Source organism: Stigmatopora argus, chromosome 18, assembly GCF_051989625.1.
Source record: "Stigmatopora argus isolate UIUO_Sarg chromosome 18, RoL_Sarg_1.0, whole genome shotgun sequence".
NCBI lineage: Eukaryota > Metazoa > Chordata > Actinopteri > Syngnathiformes > Syngnathidae > Stigmatopora > Stigmatopora argus.
The window spans coordinates 5,742,817-5,753,713 of NC_135404.1; the positions used below are offsets into that span (position 1 = coordinate 5,742,817).

The window sequence follows — 10,897 nt, forward strand, 5'->3', positions numbered from 1 at the left end:
CGAATGAGTAGTAAAGACTTAACCATCAAGCAAGGCTTAACACTCCTGATAGTAAGAAAAGAAATACAAGGTGAGCCATTATCGTGTTGTTTTTAGCTTCATGGGAGGAATGTTTCAATGTTTATCTCTGCGGGCAGAAGACACTGCAGTGAGATGGAGACTACATGTCAAGCCGGAGTGTGTTAGCGCTCTTAAGTCGCCACTGGCAGTGTGCATGTGTGACTTCAAAGTGTCGACTGGTGTCGTGCCAGGTCAGCGTGTTTACACGGGGGAAATGTGTGAGAGTCACACAAACATACCAAATGGCCCCCAGTGCCTCTATCTTATCGGCGGTCGCGGTGAGGCAGGAGAGGCCTATAAATTGGGTTCGACCGGCAGCTCTTAAGACTCCATCTTGAGAAGATTCCACTGAGCGAATATTGCACGGTGGAACGACCGTGCGACAAAAACGTTGAAAATCTAACAGTAGCAATTTGGAATGGTTTTATGCTCGGGTTATTGTTTAACTAATGTTTTGTTCATGACGGCCCGGGGGGGATGAGTGGTTAGCGCGTCGGCCTCACAGTGGGAGTCCTGGGTTCAAATCCAGTTAGGTCCACCTGTGTGGAGTTTGCAAGTTCTCCCCAGGCCTGCGTGGGTTTTCTCCGGGTACTCCGGTTTCCTCCCACATTCCAAAGACATGCATGGTAGGCTGATTGGACACTCTAAATTGCACCTATGTATGAATGTGGCTATGAATGGTTGTCTGTCTCCTCGTGCCCTGCGATTGGCTGGCCAGCAATTCAGGGTGTCCCCCACTTCTGGCCCAAAGTCAGCTGGGATAGGCTCCAGCACCCCCTGCAACCCTAAAGCGGTTCAGAAACGAAAAAAATAAAAATAATGTTCTGTTCTTGTTGTGGTAAGTGGCAAGAAACGTGTTCAGTTTCAATGTCAATTATGTATTTTTTACATGCTTTAGTTTAGAATTATTTTAAAATGATTTGTGATTTATTCTTACAATGTTTAATTTGTATTGTTTCTGTTGGTGTCGGGGTTCACTTTGGTGTCGAGGGGCAAGTGTGGGATCGATTGTCGCTCAGTGCTGGCGAATGGTTGTTTATCTCTCCGTGTGCCCTATGGCTGACTGGCGACCAGTCTTGGGTGCAGTTTGCCTTTCATCCGAAATCCACTGGGATAGGCTTCAGTATCCCGGTACAGATGATGAATGAATGTTGTTGTTTAAGAAGTTTTTTTATTTTGTTGGTTATTATTATTTGTTGGCTGAGATAGGCTCAAGCACCCTGTTTCTACTAAGGAAAATGAATGAATGATTTTTATTTTTAATGGTAACCAATGAGTTAAAGGTTTAGTAACATAAGTCGTGCTCAAAACTTGCCAAAAAATGATTAATATTAAAATGTATTTTTTAAAGACATTGATGTATTGAATTATTTTATATGAATTATTTGAAGATGATTTTTGACTGTTATTTAAGAATGTATAAATATTTTTTTAAATGATGGCTCTGATTCATCCACGGGTGCAATATCAATATAAGTTGCGTTAAAAAGTTGTTAAACTTTTCAATGCCATTGACAACATTGTTGCATTTTCATCTTTTGATTTGTTTGAAATAATTTATAAATATTATTTTATATGAATTATTTATTATTCAAAATTATTCTTTCATCTATACTTTGCGTTATTGTTATTGAAACAATATTTCAGGAATAAAATAGTGACCTTGCACATCTACATCCATGGGTGTAATATTACATCATTTTAGAGTGTTTAGTAACAAAGTATTGTTTAGAGTACTACGTACATGACTAACTTGCGTAACAGTGTACAGTAATACCTCAACATACGAGTGCCCCGACATGCGAGCAATTTGAGATACGAGTAAAATTTTTAGCAAATATTTATCTTGAGATACAAGACAAATTTTGATATACAAGCATGCAGCGGACGCGAGAGTCTGCTCATAAGAACATCATGGCCACTGTCTCTCTCCCCGCAACTTTCTCGTGTAATGTCTCTACGAGCACTGGGCGGAGTGTTGCATTTTTTCAGTGTTTTTTTTCTCGTTAGACAGTGCGAATGGCGGAGCTTGTTCCCTAATACGAGAGGGGTATATACTACTTCTCGTTGGCAAGTGGTCGTGCGTTATCCTATTGTGAGGACATTTGTGTGCATCATTTAGGGAATATTTTGAAGGGAAGACAAAAGCAAACAACCCTCCATAGGTTGCATCTGAAAGTCAGGGTAGAGCAAATAGAGCCAACCCGGGGGAAGAAAGGTATGAAAACAAAATTAGACTTAAGTTTAGTGCCAGGTTAGATTAAACTTATTTTTGAGTGTGTCTGCATCGTAATCCAAGTTCATTTAAATTTGTTCATGTTATGTTACGAGTGTGTTGCCGGGCAAAAAGTCCCCCCCCTCTCCCCTCTGCGAAATCCGTCTAATTTTAGTACTATTAAACACATTTTAGTACTATTAAACCACTAGTTATTTGTGACTCTGTTAATAATTGCGAATTAGAACAAATGAAAATGTTTTTCCAATCCAATATCCTGTTTTTGGTGTTTTTCAGAGGGTTGGATTGAATTAATTTGTTTTTAGTTCATTTCTATGGTAAACGTTCATTTGAGTTACGAGTAAATCGACATACGAGCTCAGTCCCGGAACGCATTAAGCTCGTATCTCGAGGTACCACTGTACGTAGTATCAGTCTAAGGCCTTCAGTGGCAGTTTTAACACTCCGTAGCTTTTACAAATTGCAACTCTTTGTATGTCCAGGATAAAAATTCTAACGTTTTAAAGGGGAACTAGTAAACAATGCGCCAGTTAAAGCATCCCCGCATTGATACACATCACCACTGCAACACTTGTAGTGCCTAATGTTTGCCTTACGAGGAGGGTCCTGTTTTTAGGGGCTAAATAAAGGCTTTTCAAATGGACCCAATGCAAAAAGAAGAGTGTGCTCTTCATGCACTTGAAGGAGATATTAGTATGTGAGTCGGACACCCGAAGGTGCGGAGATTGTCAAGTATCAGAGTGAAAATAATTCTTTGAAATTCAGATCCTGGGGCACATTGACGTGGAGGTTACTGGGGGGAGAAAAAAATGACATTTTGCCAAAGGTTGGTCCTGAACTAATCCTTTTCAATTTTAAAATAATTGTTGTAATGAATTTTAGACCTACTTAAAAGGCAAGGAGAATACTTTCCTGATTGACAGCTCACAGTGCCATGGTTTAAAATAGTCAATGTAATGCTTATTAGCAGGGAAGCCAATTGTTTAAGATCAATTTTGGATGGCCCACAAAGGTAAATAATGTGCATTAATCTTATGTTTCTCAAATAAAATTGATGTAAAATTTCCACCATTAAAGAAATTTGAGAATATTAACCGTCTTTTTCATTTCAAGAAGAAAAATAATAATAAAGAAAATATATGCTCTTTGTTTTAAATTAAATCCAAAACTGAAAATAGGGATTTCCATATTTCTTTAACTAAAATGTTTGAACAAATGGACAGCAATGTTTATATTTCTATTTTTTTAAAATTAATCAATTAAAACTTTTTTTTTTTTTTAAACGGGGAAAAAAATAAATTTAGGAAGGATTTGGACAATTTTGAAGACATTTTTGATTAAAAAGACAAAAATAATATTTAGTTTTTTAGTTTTTTAATTATAAATAGAAAGTCTAGGAAACAAATTAATACAAAAAATAAGCTTTTTATTAAATTATTGATTCATTTTCCATTTTGCTTATCCTCACAAGGGTCGCTGGGGTGCAATAGCCAACTTTTTTGCTTAATTTACAAACAAAATAATTGAAACATCAAACTCTTATTTGGAGAAATTTCATGTTACCAAAAGCTCAATATTTCATCAAAGATAACTTTTTGCAATCACAGATTATTGCATTGCATTTAAAAAGACATCCTCACCTCAACCTTAAATGTGTTTAGAAACACATTCGTTTCCAGTGATGAAAAGTTTGACGCAAGAAGAAAATAAAAGCAGAATATTACTTTCAATGTCTTGATTAGAGAGAAGTATGAATCAGAATATGCATTTTAGATAAAAAAAAATGAATTATCAAATTTAAATAGAAGCATTAGCAGTCAGTGCACAACATCCCATTTATATATCATAATTATCATGCTATCCAACAGCAACAGGCTACTTTTCTTGGCACTAATGCATGTTGATGTTCTCAAGAATGCGGCTAATTAGCAGTGTAGCCTTTCCAAATTCAAAAACATTTCATTTTTATGGTTGAAATCGGATGTTTTAATGGTCTCTTGGGTCCGTCGATTGCAAAGACTAACACCGTTTAGATGAGCTACGATTGCTGTTGTTTTATGATGGAGAAATCAATCTTGAGAGTTGATGCGTTCATTTTTTAAGAGAGGCTGGCTGTAACTACTCATTTCAGCGCCATTAACGGTGCAAGATGTCCAATCCATTTCCTTTGGGAGTAAACAAAGGTTCATTTGACCGTTCCATTGGATGTCGAGTGCCGTCAATGGCATCCAATGAGTATAATCAACAAAAAGTGAGGAAAACATGCCCCAATATGAAGTTGAAGTGACATACTAATTTCCCTAAAATTAGAAGGAAATCAACAGGGAGTGAAATCAAGAGGAATTGATGGAAATGCCCCAAAATTAACAAGAGCTGACCTAAAATTAACCCCTTGATTGCACATTCCAGTCAAAACTTTTCATTCATTCACTGTCAACTTTTCACTTTGAATGAATTGAAGGTTTTCTAGTGGAAACTTCATTTCGATTCATACCCGAAGGCTTAAAAGAACTACATGAATTGATTATTGTCAAAGGCAATAAAAGAGTTAAAGACTGGAACAGATTTAATGTGCCACCTGGGAGTTCTAGTTCAAATGGATTGACCTTCAATCATCGTTAATGGCAGCAAAGGAGTTAATTATTCAAGCAGCAAAATACTAATTTAATTTACTCATTATATTGTTTATTAATTATCTTTTTTTCCCCTTAATTTATTATGTTTATATATTGCACTAGTATTTGGGGCTTACCAATTTTTTGGGGGGCAAACATGATAATGAAGGTTTTGCTTATGACAGCTATCATTAAATGTCAACACATAAATTATGTCACTTTTAATACAAAGGTGTGTTTGGGTTAGGATCTTTATTATGTATCTCAAAAAATAATTTGATGAAATTAGTCACATCTGTTACATTTTAACTTGAATTTATCTCATTTAAATATATTACTTGCTTTTTAATGTTTTATCTTTTATTGTAGTTCACTTGTTTTGTTTTCATTTGTTTAATCTTAACGTTTTATTTTTTTTTAAACTATTTATACATTCATTTATTGTTTGAACTTATCCTCCCAAGGGTCACGGGGGGTGCTGGAGCCTTATCCCAGACAACTATGGGTACTAGGCAGCGAACACCCTAAATCGCTGGCCAACCAATCACAGAGCGCAAGGCGACAGACAACCATTCACACTCACTCCTACCGAAATATAGTGTTCAACCAGGCTCCCATGCATGTATTTGGAATCTGGGAGGAAACCAGAGTACCTAGAGAAAACCCACGCAAGCCCGGGGAGAGGAGAACATGCAAACTCCACATAGTGAGGACCGACCTGGGATCAAACCCTCGACCCCAGAACTCTGATGCCGGCACGCTAAGCACTTGTCCACCGACACATTAGCATACCTCAAAATAATTGGGTGTTTGTGCCATTTGCATTAACGAGACTAGACACTCTCATTTGAGGACGTCCTTCTAGGTTTGAACAAGACCAAGGTAATGCCGTTAGGGTTAAGGTTATTCATTTTTTTTTAAATGTAATCAAATGGTCTACTTACCTATGTCCTATCAAATCAATCAATCAAAAAACCTACTGCTTCCTCCCATCAATCACGCCATCTGTCCACTACTCAATCAATTAATGAGACCCATCATTCCTTAACGTAAACCAAACATTGTATAGTACGACATCCATTCTCAAACTAATGTTAGGTTTGGAGTTCTTAATTAAAATAAACTCAGTGAATTCATGGATCAGTTGATCAACATCTCTAGAAAGATTTTCAACTCCCCTAAAACGATCATCTCCTACGCACAACCTTTGACTTTCTCCCACTTCTTCGGGTAGCAGTCGGAGGCGACAGCTTGCCTTCCTTTAGCTAATCGGATGACTCTCCCTTCCTTCCTAATCCGAGACACCGGCTGCCGTGAGGTAACCGGCTTGGACTCAGACAGATTGTTTGCTCCCTACTTGTTGAAAACACAAACACACACAAGAGAAGTCAAAAAAAAAAAGAAGATAGAAATTGCCAACTCCTTCCTACACCATACAGTACCTAAACTTACAAAAAAAAAATCCACAAATGTGCATATGATCCACATCCATGACCTGGACTACTCACATAAAAATCTGTCTTCAGCACCACGGATAGCTCCCACACATCAACGCATAGTTTGACACCCTCTGATTTCAAGCACCCTTGACTCTCGTAGTGACATACAAACACATACTCACCGGGTTACCCTATTCGTCACAGCCATGGGGTTAACATCCACTTTTCTGCGCGCCGTCGCCGCACCTTCGGAGACCACCCGGCACATAACATCCACGCAACTCATCCGCGCAGGGTTGCGCGACTCCTCAGCAAAAAAAAGAAAGACCGAATGAGTAAATGAGTGGAATCCTTCTCTCTTTTATTTTGCAGTGGAGGTGCGTGAGCTGTGGAGGAACAGGATACCTCTTCTTGTGTTTCCTCTGCTTTGGCAACCGGAGTCAGGAGTCGACAGGGTGGAGCGAGAGAGAGAGAGCAAGAGAGGGGGGATGAGATGCGGAGTCTTACCGCACAAGAAGAAGAACGCTGCAGGTGCGGACAAAAAAATAAATGAGGTTAGCACGGAAAGATCACGTTTCAGTGTTTGACGGGGATGTATGTCGAATCCATTTGAATTGGTTTAAGATCATTCAGCATGGCTGTGAATCAGTTAACATGTTTAGTGCCCTTGATAGTTCAAATGGAATGAATGTCTATTCCCCTCAATGGCAGTTTATGAGTTAACCATTTTTTTCATTGTCTTATTACATTAAATGTAGTGTTTCTCATTTTCATTTTATTCCGTTAATTTTCTTATTTATACTTAGTGTTCTAAATTATTCAGGCATGTTCCGAACCGCTTATCCTCAAAGAAGAGATCCCTTTGAATGCCATTAATTCACAGTAAAAATGATTTGATTAAATGAGTCACATCTTACATTCTAACTTTATCACATTTAAGTATATATTACTTTTTTTATTGTATTTCACTTGTTTTGTTTTCAATTGTTCAATCTTGATGTTAATTTGTTACAATCTATTTTTACATTCATTCATTGTCTGAACCACTTATCCTCTCAAGTGTCGTGGGGGTTGCTGGAGGAAACCGTAGTACCCGCAGAAAACCCACCAAGCCCAGTGAGAACCCACCTGGGATCGAACCCTCAACCCCAGAAGGATGAGGCCAATGGTAATTATTTTTTTTGATTTTGTGAGAATGTTTGTCCTTTTTTTTTATAAAGAACTAGAAGTCATTTAAAACATATATTTATAATACTATTCCTTTATTCTATACTATTGTAACATACTTCTATTCTTGTTATTATGATATTTTCATGATAATTATTTGCTTATTGGCTGCAATTGACAACGATAGATTCCCAATCCATTCGAAATGGGTGGGCTAATGAACTAAAAAAGAAATAAAGGGTGTGTTTGCAAAATATTCCCTCTAATTTTCTAAATTTTCATATATTTGGCCATACAGACAACTTCCCCGAGTATATTAAGTACCACTGGGAGCAACACTAATATTGCACCTGCCACCCGCAGCTGCATTTCTACTACCCCTAAATGATCTAGTCATAATAAAATGTAAATATTAATATCCATACATAAAAACTCTTAATAAGTGTCGCTAGAATTTGCACAAATCAGACTTAAACTTTACCTTATTTTTCACGTCAGTCCTTCTCATTTTTAATTTCCATACAAATGACTTTTGTGGCGAATGTGTCGCTTCGTGTTTGAGTCCATCTTTCCATCAGAAAACTCACTCATAACTTTAGCTTCGCTGCATATTTTGCAGATCAGACCTTTCTCACTCGAAAAACGAAAGATGTCCCCTGCTTTCTCCGCTTGTTCTTCGATTTGCACATACTTCGACAGCCATTCCAACTTAAAAGATGCACAGTTAGAACTCTGGGATGGCGACATACACTGTAGCAGTGTTAGCTTTAGCCTCAAGCTGCCAATGCCGTGATTGGCTGCATAGCGTAATTGCATCATATCTAATGATTGGCTGAACACATGTCACTCAATGAATTACACCACAGGTGTCAAAGTAGCGGCCCGGGGGCCAAATCTGGCCCGCCGCATCATTTTGTGTGGCCTGGAAAAGTAAATCATGAGTGCCGACTTTCTGTTTTAGGATCAAATTAAAATGAAGAGTATAAATGTAGTATATTATATTTCCTGATTTTCCCCCTTTTAAATCAATAATTGTAATTTTTTAATCTATTTTTTCTGTGTTTTTAGTTCAAAAATCATTTTGTAAAATCTAAAAATATATATTTAAAAAAGCTCAAATAAACATAGTTTTAGATCTTTAAAAAACTGAATATTCAGGGATTTTAGTCCAGTTCTTTTAATCAATTTATTTAAAAAAAATCTAAATATTATATCTAAAATGTTCGGGCCCACATGAAATCGAGTTGACGTTAACGCGGCCCGCGAACCAACCCGAGTTTGACACCCTTGAATTACACAGTAAAATTCTACAGAATTTTTATATATACTTGAGTTAACAATGAGTTCTATTCCTGTGCTTGGTTATCAATGTTATAAAATATGTTTTTAACTCCATAGCTGTCATATATTAAGATTGAAAAAAAATTACAACACGAACGGACGTCTATTCTCGTCAAAGGCGAGTTAATAATCATTCAATAGCCTCCAGAAACTCCCACTTCAAATGAATTGGGGGTTGCTGGAGGAAACCGTAGTACCCAGAGAAAACCCACCAAGCCACTTCAAATGAATTGGACGTCTAATGCTGTCAATGGCTCTGGGGTCAAATCCAGGTCACATCCACCTGTGTGGAGTTTGCATGTTCTCCCTGGGCCTGCGTGGGTTTCCTGCGGGTACTCCGGTTTCCTCCCACATTCCAAAAACATGCATGCTGGGCTGATTGGACACTCTAAATTGCCCCTAGCTATGCGTGTGAGTGAGCATGGTTGTCTTTTGTCCTTGTGCCCTGCGATTGGCTGTCCACCGATTCAGGGCCTCTGGCCTGGAGACAGCTAGGATGGGCTCCAGCACCCCCCGCGACCCTATTGAGGATAAAGCGGTTCAGAAAATGAGATGAGATGCTGTCAATGACAGCTAGAGAGTTACCTCTCCTCTATATAAAGTACTCTTAACAAAACCGCCTTTCTCGCCTCACTATTGTTTGATTTGAATGGCGACTGATTTCATAAGTGCCCCAGAGGTCACGTTCAATATTTCTAATAAAGACCATAGAAGCCATTTTGTCTTTATGAAGGTAAAATTCCTTTAAAAAGAGACAAATGTAGCATTTCACAAGAACATCTATTCTTTTTTACAGGATGTGACCAAAGGGCAAGGTAGGCAAGCTGCACGCTCAATTGTCATTACACATCACATCATAATGGAACACTCTATTTAAGTGTGGAACTTGGGCTGTTCTCTTTACAAACAAAAGCTGAAAAAGTCAATTCTAGTAGTTTGTGTTTGTTTTTATGTTTATGTATAGGTTGTTGGGATTTTGCTTTAGCTTTGGTTTGATTGATTCGTTACAAACCTAAACGCAATATGCAAAAACTTGTGATATCAAATCCTTACAGTCAACAAAGGTGATGGTAGTAGTGTGATGGATGGGGCTGCTCGTTGCTTCGGGACCTGGGCGACCCGCTGTGATTGACAAAAGCATCTATTCTTCTTTTTACTTGAAGGATTGTTCAATTTGTGAGTTTGATAGTGTAGTGCTCCAGACCGTGACAAAGTCTTGAAGTCAGGAATCACTAAGATGAAGCCAATAGCAAGACTTTTGGGAGTCAAGACCAAGACCGGATTGTGTCGAACATCCAGACTAAAGCGAATCAAGAACAAAACACGATCAAGATTAGGAGCAAGATGATGAAGTGTGCACATGATGGAGTATATACTACTACTACTATTTTTTTTTGATAAACATAAACTTGTTCACCAAAACAAACTGTTGGGGTTATTCGGGGATGTTATTATATGTGCATTTTAAATCATTAATATGTATAGGAGCTTCATTTTAATTTCGGACCAAGCAAAAGGGCGCAGCTGGCTTCGAGGGCATTTCATTGTTTTCAGGACTATTGACTCGGACAGGACACCACGTTGTAGGCCGAGGACTGTTGATCTGAGTTCGCGATGAAGATCTACGAAGGACTCTTAAATTGCTTTGACTTGGATTCCGGCAGATGGCAATAATCGAATCAACTTCCGAAAATACTCGCATATTGTTTAAAAATACTGTCGCTCGGTTTTTACCATATATGGGATCATTATGCTTACTTGTGCAAATTCTTACGCAGGTGCTCTTGGTTTCCGACCTGATATGAAATTGTTGTGGCAGTTGTTTTTTGACCTTAATGGTGTTATTCAGTTAGCTTATGCAATTGTTTGAATCAGATTACCTTAGATGTTTTGATTATGCGCGACTAAATGGACAGAGGAGGATGCCGTTTCTTCAGAATATTCCAGAGGCGAGGACGAGCCAGGACTGATTCTCACTTGCAAGTTTAGTAGCTGGAGCATGTCAATGATGTCTCTCTGTTTTATCAAAGTATACCTAT

The 10,897-nt window shown here is 38.0% G+C and overlaps 1 protein-coding gene across 1 annotated transcript in view; it reads right to left on the reverse strand.

Moving 5' to 3' along the window:
• pcdh15b (protocadherin-related 15b) overlaps positions 1–8,262 on the reverse strand; it is a 115,603-nt gene extending 107,341 nt beyond the window's left edge. Inside the window, exons 1-2 of the mRNA XM_077625669.1 lie at positions 7,999–8,262; positions 6,533–6,875 (exon numbers count right to left, since the gene is read on the reverse strand). The gene's annotated coding sequence lies outside the window, so the exon portion shown is untranslated. The remainder of the gene's footprint in view (positions 1–6,532; positions 6,876–7,998) is intronic.
• Positions 8,263–10,897: the final 2,635 nt, after the last annotated feature.